Below are 6,926 nucleotides of genomic sequence, written 5' to 3' on the forward strand. Positions count from 1 at the left end.
CGCACGAACGAAAATTAATATTAATTATTTTTCAAAAAAGAAATTCGAATGGACTTTAAAATTTTGTTTAAATGATATAATTCTGACTTAAGTTACCCGAAATGAGCATGAGTTCGTACTCGAGTATAATAATAATAATAATAATAATAATAATAATAATAATAATTACTTACAAATGGCTTTTAAGGAACCCGAAGGTTCATTGCCGCCCTCACATAAGCCCGCCATTGGTCCCTATCCTGTGCAAGATTAATCCAGTCTCTATCATCATATCCCACCTCCCTCAAATCCATTTTAATATTATCTTCCCATCTACGTCTCGGCCTTCCCAAAGGTCTTTTTCCCCCCGGTCTCCCAACTAACACTCTATATGCATTTCTTGATTCGCCCATAGGTGCTACATGCCCTGCCCATCTCAAACGTCTGGATTTAATGTTCCTAATTATGTCAGGTGAAGAATACAATGCGTGCAGTTCTGCGTTGTGTAACTTTCTCCATTCTCATGTAACTTCATTCCTCTTAGCCCCAAATATTTTCCTAAGAACCTTATTCTCAAACACCCTTAACCTCTGTTCCTCTCTCAGAGTGAGAGTCCAAGTTTCACAACCATACAGAACAACCGATAATATAACTGTTTTATAAATTCTAACTTTCAGATTTTTTGACAGCAGACTAGATGATAAAAGCTTCTCAACCGAATAATAACACGCATTTCCCATATTTATTCTGCGTTTAATTTCCTCCCTAGTGTCATTTATATTTGTTACTGTTGCTCCAAGATATTTGAATTTTTCCACCCCTTCGAAGGATAAATCTCCAATTTTTATATTTCCATTTCGTACAATATTCTGGTCACGAGACATAATCATATACTTAGTCTTTTCGGGATTTACTTCCAAACCGATCGCTCTACTTGCTTCAAGTAAAATTTCCGTGTTTTCCCTAATTGTTTGTGGATTTTCTCCTAACATATTCACGTCATCCGCATAGACAAGAAGCTGATGTAACCCGTTCAATTCCAAACCCTGCCTGTTATCCTGAACTTTCCTAATGGCATATTCTAGCGCGAAGTTAAAAAGTAAAGGTGATAGTGCATCTCCCTGCTTTAGCCCGCAGCGAATTGGAAAAGCATCAGATAGAAAGTGACCTATACGGACACTGCTGTATGTTTCACTGAGACACATTTTAATTAATCGAACTAGTTTCTTGGGAATACCAAATTCAATAAGAATATCATATAATACTTCCGTCTTAACCGAGTCATATGCCTTTTTGAAATCTATGAATAACTGATGTACTGTACCCTTATACTCCCATTTTTTCTCCATTATCTGTCGAATACAAAAAATCTGATCAATGGTCGATGTATTACGCCTAAAACCACACTGATGATCCCCAATAATTTCATCTACGTACGGAGTTAATCTTCTCAAAAGAATATTGGACAAAATTTTGTACGACATCAACAAAAGTGATATTCCTCGAAAGTTACCACAGTTGGTTTTGTCCCCCTTCTTAAAAATAGGTACAATTAATAATAATAATAATAATAATAATAATAATAATAATTTATTTTAGCTGGCAGAGTTAAGGCCGTAAGGCCTTCTCTTCCACTCAACCTGCAAGAAGTGTATATACATATGCATGAACTTACAAAGAATTCAACAATTTGATTTAGATGAGAGTAACATGTATACAAGAGTTATTTACGAATTAAACAACAAAATACTATGAACTATTAATTAAACACTGAAATAAACTGTGTAGCAGAACTAAACTAAAATACATAGAATGTTAATATATTTCAAATAATATTAGATAATAGAAAGAGATTATTATGAGACAATTTTGAAAATACAGCACAATCAGGATGATGTCTAAAGAAAAAAGTAACAATGTAGTCAGTGATAGTTTAAATCAGTATGATTGGAGTGAAATGCTAATAAGGTTATCTTTTAAGCTGTTCTTAAAGATGTTTGTTGTCTTGCAGCCCCTAATACTTTGTGACAAGGAATTCCATTGACGCGAGGTGGATATTGTAAAAGATGATGAATAACAAGATGTTCTATGAAGAGGTATACTTAGTGTGCCACAGATAAGTGATCTGGTATTTACGTCGTGGTTAGAGTATAGATAAGAGAAACGAGAAGAAAGGTAATTTGGTGTTAAGGTGTGCAGAATTCGAAAGAGTAAAGACAAAGAGTATAAAGTTCTGCGTTCTTTAAGTCGGAGCCACGAAAGACTTGCGAAGGAAGGTGATATGTGATCATATCACAATTATGGACTCCTTCCATTGTTCTGGTACAATTTCCTTTTCCCAAATAGCAAGTACAAGTTTATAAATTTCGCTATATAATGCACTTCCACCCTCTTGTATTAATTCTGCTGGAATTTGATCGATACCTGGAAACTTGTACTTTTTCAGATTTTCTATCGCAATTTCGACTTCTGAAAGCATGGGTGGAGGTATAAATGGCTCAGCAGTTTGTATTTCAATTTCGTCCCGATCATTTCTATTTGGCCTATGTACATTTAGTAGTTGCGCAAAATAGTTTTTCCATCTGTTTAGGATTGATGGAGAGTCTGCAAGCAAGTCACCATTCTCATCCTTGATCACATTTACCCTTGGCTGATATCCGTTCTTAAATTCCTTTATACCCTTATATAAATCTCTAATGTTTTTATTATTATTATTATTATTATTATTATTATTATTATTATTATTATTATTATTATCATCATCAATATTATTACCTTTAGTATTATCATTAAAAATTATATAGGGTAAACTAGGTAGTTATTGACCAGTATACGGTGACCGCTTCCTTTTTTCAAGTATATTGTGAATAAACCACGATCGTGATTTCACTTTTTGCTGCATATACCTCTAGTAGCAACCCTTATTTGTGGTTAGTTGTCGCTGTTCATCCCACTGAGTTAGTGTCTGTTGTCTGAGAGAATTGAAATCGATTGGAAATGCAACTGAACCTAAACAAGTGCAAGTAACTAGAGAAATTGCTAAGAATAATGCATCCAATAATTTATTTATTCTGCAAAAGATACATAAATTCTGGTGCTCGTTTTTACACTCACAGTGCGAGAAAAGGTATAAGGTTTCCGTCCACAGAATATTATTTTGTTAAAGTTTTTATATGACATAAAAATGCCCCGTAGTCAATCACTATAAAGTGAATGGCCGCAAACTACAGTGATTGGTCGTTCATAAATTATTTGTTAGAATAATGACCAATTTGCTCCAATTCTATATATGTTATCGGTTAAATGATGGGGATTTTTACAGGACTGATACTATATTATAATGCCTAAGCCAGGTAAAGTGCATTATACAGGGGAAGCTTTACGAAACGCTACAGAACCTGTCCACAGTGGATTTGATTTAAATGAAGCTGCGAAGAAGTTTGGTGTCCTAAAAGCAACCTTAGCGTCCAGAAGCAAATATCCCGTTGAAGGAAAAGTGTTCTTTGGTCCTCGTCCAGTGCTGGGTGAAGCCATTTGTAATAACATCAGAGAAATTACACACACTTGCTTCTGATAAGGCACAAAAGAGAAAAATGGAAGAAGAGGCAAGATAAGGAAGGAAGCGAATAACAAATGAAAGAAAAGGCAGCGAGAAGAGTTCTTTTCTTATTTTTTTAACTTGGTTATTTAACGACACGTATCAACTATGAGGTTATTTAGCGTCGATGGGATTGATGGTAGCGAGATGGTATTTGGCGAGATGAGGCCGAGGATTCGTCACAGATTACCTGAAATTTGCCTTACGGTTGGGCAAAACCTCGGAAAAACCCAACCATGTAATCAGCCCAAGCTGGAATTGAACCCGCGCCCGAACGAAACTTCGGATCGGCAGGCAAACACCTTTACCGACAGAGCTACGCCGGTGGCGAATAGTTCTTAATGAGAAAGATCAGAAGAAGAGAAACGAAACAGACAAGAAAAAAGTGAAAATTGTGAAAATGTGTTGTTCAATCACTAATAAATGGGTATTCAATAACTGTGCAGTAGACGGTCAATCACTAATAAGCGTGTGGTCAATAACTGTGCAGTAGACGGTCAATAGCTGTAAAAGTGGACTTGTTGTGTTTATTTAATTTATCTTTGCATTAAAATTTTATTTTTTCTTTTGTTTATTGATTTTGATTTGTTTCTGAATCTTCACTTGACCCAATGCCTTTAAAATTCTCTCAATAAGTTACCACTGTTTTCCGCTATTTCATTGTTTTATTATTCATTAGCTTAAGTGGTCAATCACTATACAGTTTACCCTATCTTACTAAATTCTCATTTCCCCATTTCATCTCTCGCACGATGAGAGTCTCATGTTACATGAGCTTCGCGATTGTCAAGAATCTCGTTTCTCGTAAGACGTTTAGTTCTGCATTTCGCCGGTACGTCTGAACGGCTGGTCGCACAGTAAATATAAATTTTATGTGTCACTGAGTATTCAGTAACTGAACCGTGTTATCCTAAAGTTGTATGGAATCGGTCCTGGAATCGAATCCTACCTGCGGCAAGGATAATGGCCTATATCAGCAAGACATCTTCTGTCACCTTAGGCAATGGTCGGAGGGGTCATGCGTGCATTTGGGTATCAGAAGAATTCCAGGTATGAAGGTAGTGCATGTCTCCTCTAAGAGATTTAAATAAAAGAAGAAGAAATGTAAGTAGTTCGACACTTCTCATACCACAATATGTAAACCTTTAGTTACAAACTAAAGTTAATTAGGTTTGACCCCATCCAGATTACCAGGCAACGACAGAAAACAAAAGATGTGAGAACAAATCAATGAAATGTATAAACAATTGAATACTTTTTTTTTATTTGAAAATTTTTGTACATTGGTACTATCAATTGTGCTTAAATAATTAACATTTAAACAATATGAGACTTCTGGAGAGGGTGACGTCCATTAACGTTCCTCAAAGCATCAACAAATCAGTGTCTTTTCCTCTTGTGGCGACGATCAGTCCGTGCAGGGGGCAGGTTCCGAGGAATCTGGTTGATTAAGCTGTAGAATGTGTTGACAATGTTGCATATAATCGTGTGTAGGAAGAATGGAGTACAGTCTGTATTTTGGCTAGATCTAGATCTGAATAAAGTGTTTCATTTCTGATGTACCATGGTGCTCCAGTGATCATCCTTAGTGCCCGATTTTGGAATGTTTGAATACGCTTGATTTGGCTTATAGAAGCCGATCCCCATAATGAACATCCATAGAGCCAAATAGGTTTGAGAAGCATCACATATATTAACCTTTTGTTGGAAAGGGAAAGACAAGAGCTGGAAAGTATTGTTTTCAATCTATGAAGTCTGTACCTTAATCTCTGGAGGGTGTAAGTGAGATGTTTATACCAGGTCAAGCGACTGTCTAGGATGAGTCCAAGATATCGTACTTCTTCATGCTGTGGTACTGGTGAACAGTTGAGGTATAATGGAAGTGCTTTTTCTTTTTTGAGGTATGTGAATGTTACTGTTGATGACTTATTTGTGTTCATGACTGTTCTCCATTTTTTGTTCCATTTTTCAATTTCTTGTAGAAAGTTTTGTAGAATGGTTGTCACTTGTTCACCAGTATCTCCTCAATTGAATACTCTTTCAGATTTAAGTATTGTAATATAGATGTGTCATTTTGAAATTACAAAGAGAGAATTGAGGGGTGAGGTGGTGAAAATTAAATTGTAATTAAGACTAGTTTTAAACTCCCCATCAATACCTAAACTGACATGTTTTTGTTTAAATTAAATTAAATTTAATTAATACTTATTCAGAGTGGGAAGTTTTGAAATGAAAACCCGGTATATTGTTCGATGAAAGAGGAGTTGAACAGAGAAAAATTCTCTCCGGCACCGGGATTTGAACCCGGGTCTTCAGCTCTATGTGCTGATGCTTTATCCACTAAGCCACACCGGATTCCCATCCCGATGTCGGGTCGAATCCTCTCAGTTGAAGTTCCACCTCTTGGGTTCCCTCTAGAGGCCTGCCCTCTGCACTATGTCATAGATGTCTATGAACGTAGGACGATGCCCACATATGTGCGGAGGTGGAACTTAAACTGAGAGGATTCGATCCGACATCGGGATAGGAATCCGGCATGGCTTAGTGGATAAAGCATCAGCACGTAGAGCTGAAAACCCGGATTCAAATCCCGGTGCCGGAGAGAATTTTTCTCCATTCCACTCCTCTTTCATCATACGATGACGCAGAATATCTGTATGGAAACATGCAGGGCATATCAAAAGTCCGGTAACACTTTCAATATTTTATTACACAAAAACTACTAATGATAGCACTTTCAAACACACGTCAGTTTAAAGTCAAACTCTCAAAGTTCTGTTTACACCTTACAGAGATCCAATGTGTGAACCACGAGTGACTCGGCAGATGTCCAAACGATAATCAAACTCTTCCCATACCCTTTTCAACATATCCTCTGTGACCGTGGCGGCAGCTTCTCGAATTCTGGTTTTTAGTTCCTCTAAATCACGTGGCAAAGGCGGTACAAACACACGGTCCTCTAGAAACCCCCATAGAAAAAAAATCACATGCAGTCATATCGGGTGACCTTGGTGGCCATCTCATGAAACATCTGTCCCTTACTCCAGCACGTCCTATCCAACGATCAGACGTCTCCGTATTCAGGTAAGCACGAACTGCATTGTGGAAATATGGCGGAGCCCCATCTTGCTGAAAGATGAAATCGTCGTCGAGATCTTGTCTAAGTTGAGGCACCAACCATTGTTCCAACATGTCCAGATATGAATGTCCAGTCAAAGTAGCCTCAATGAAGAAGAAAGGTCCGTACAGTTTTCGTTGTGACAACGCGCAGAAAACATTCACCTCTTGTGAATCACGCTCATGTTCAATGATTCTGTGAGGTTTCTGTGTACCCCAAACACGACAGTTG

The 6,926-nt window shown here is 37.2% G+C and overlaps 1 non-coding gene across 1 annotated transcript; it reads right to left on the reverse strand.

The window, feature by feature from the left end:
- Positions 1-5,860: 5,860 nt before the first annotated feature.
- Positions 5,861-5,932, reverse strand: TRNAY-AUA (transfer RNA tyrosine (anticodon AUA)). Its single transcript has one exon. It is a non-coding gene; the product is annotated as a tRNA-Tyr (tRNA).
- Between the last annotated feature and the right edge of the window lie 994 nt (positions 5,933-6,926).

This window comes from Periplaneta americana, chromosome 4 (assembly GCF_040183065.1).
Source record: "Periplaneta americana isolate PAMFEO1 chromosome 4, P.americana_PAMFEO1_priV1, whole genome shotgun sequence".
Classification (NCBI taxonomy): domain Eukaryota; kingdom Metazoa; phylum Arthropoda; class Insecta; order Blattodea; family Blattidae; genus Periplaneta; species Periplaneta americana.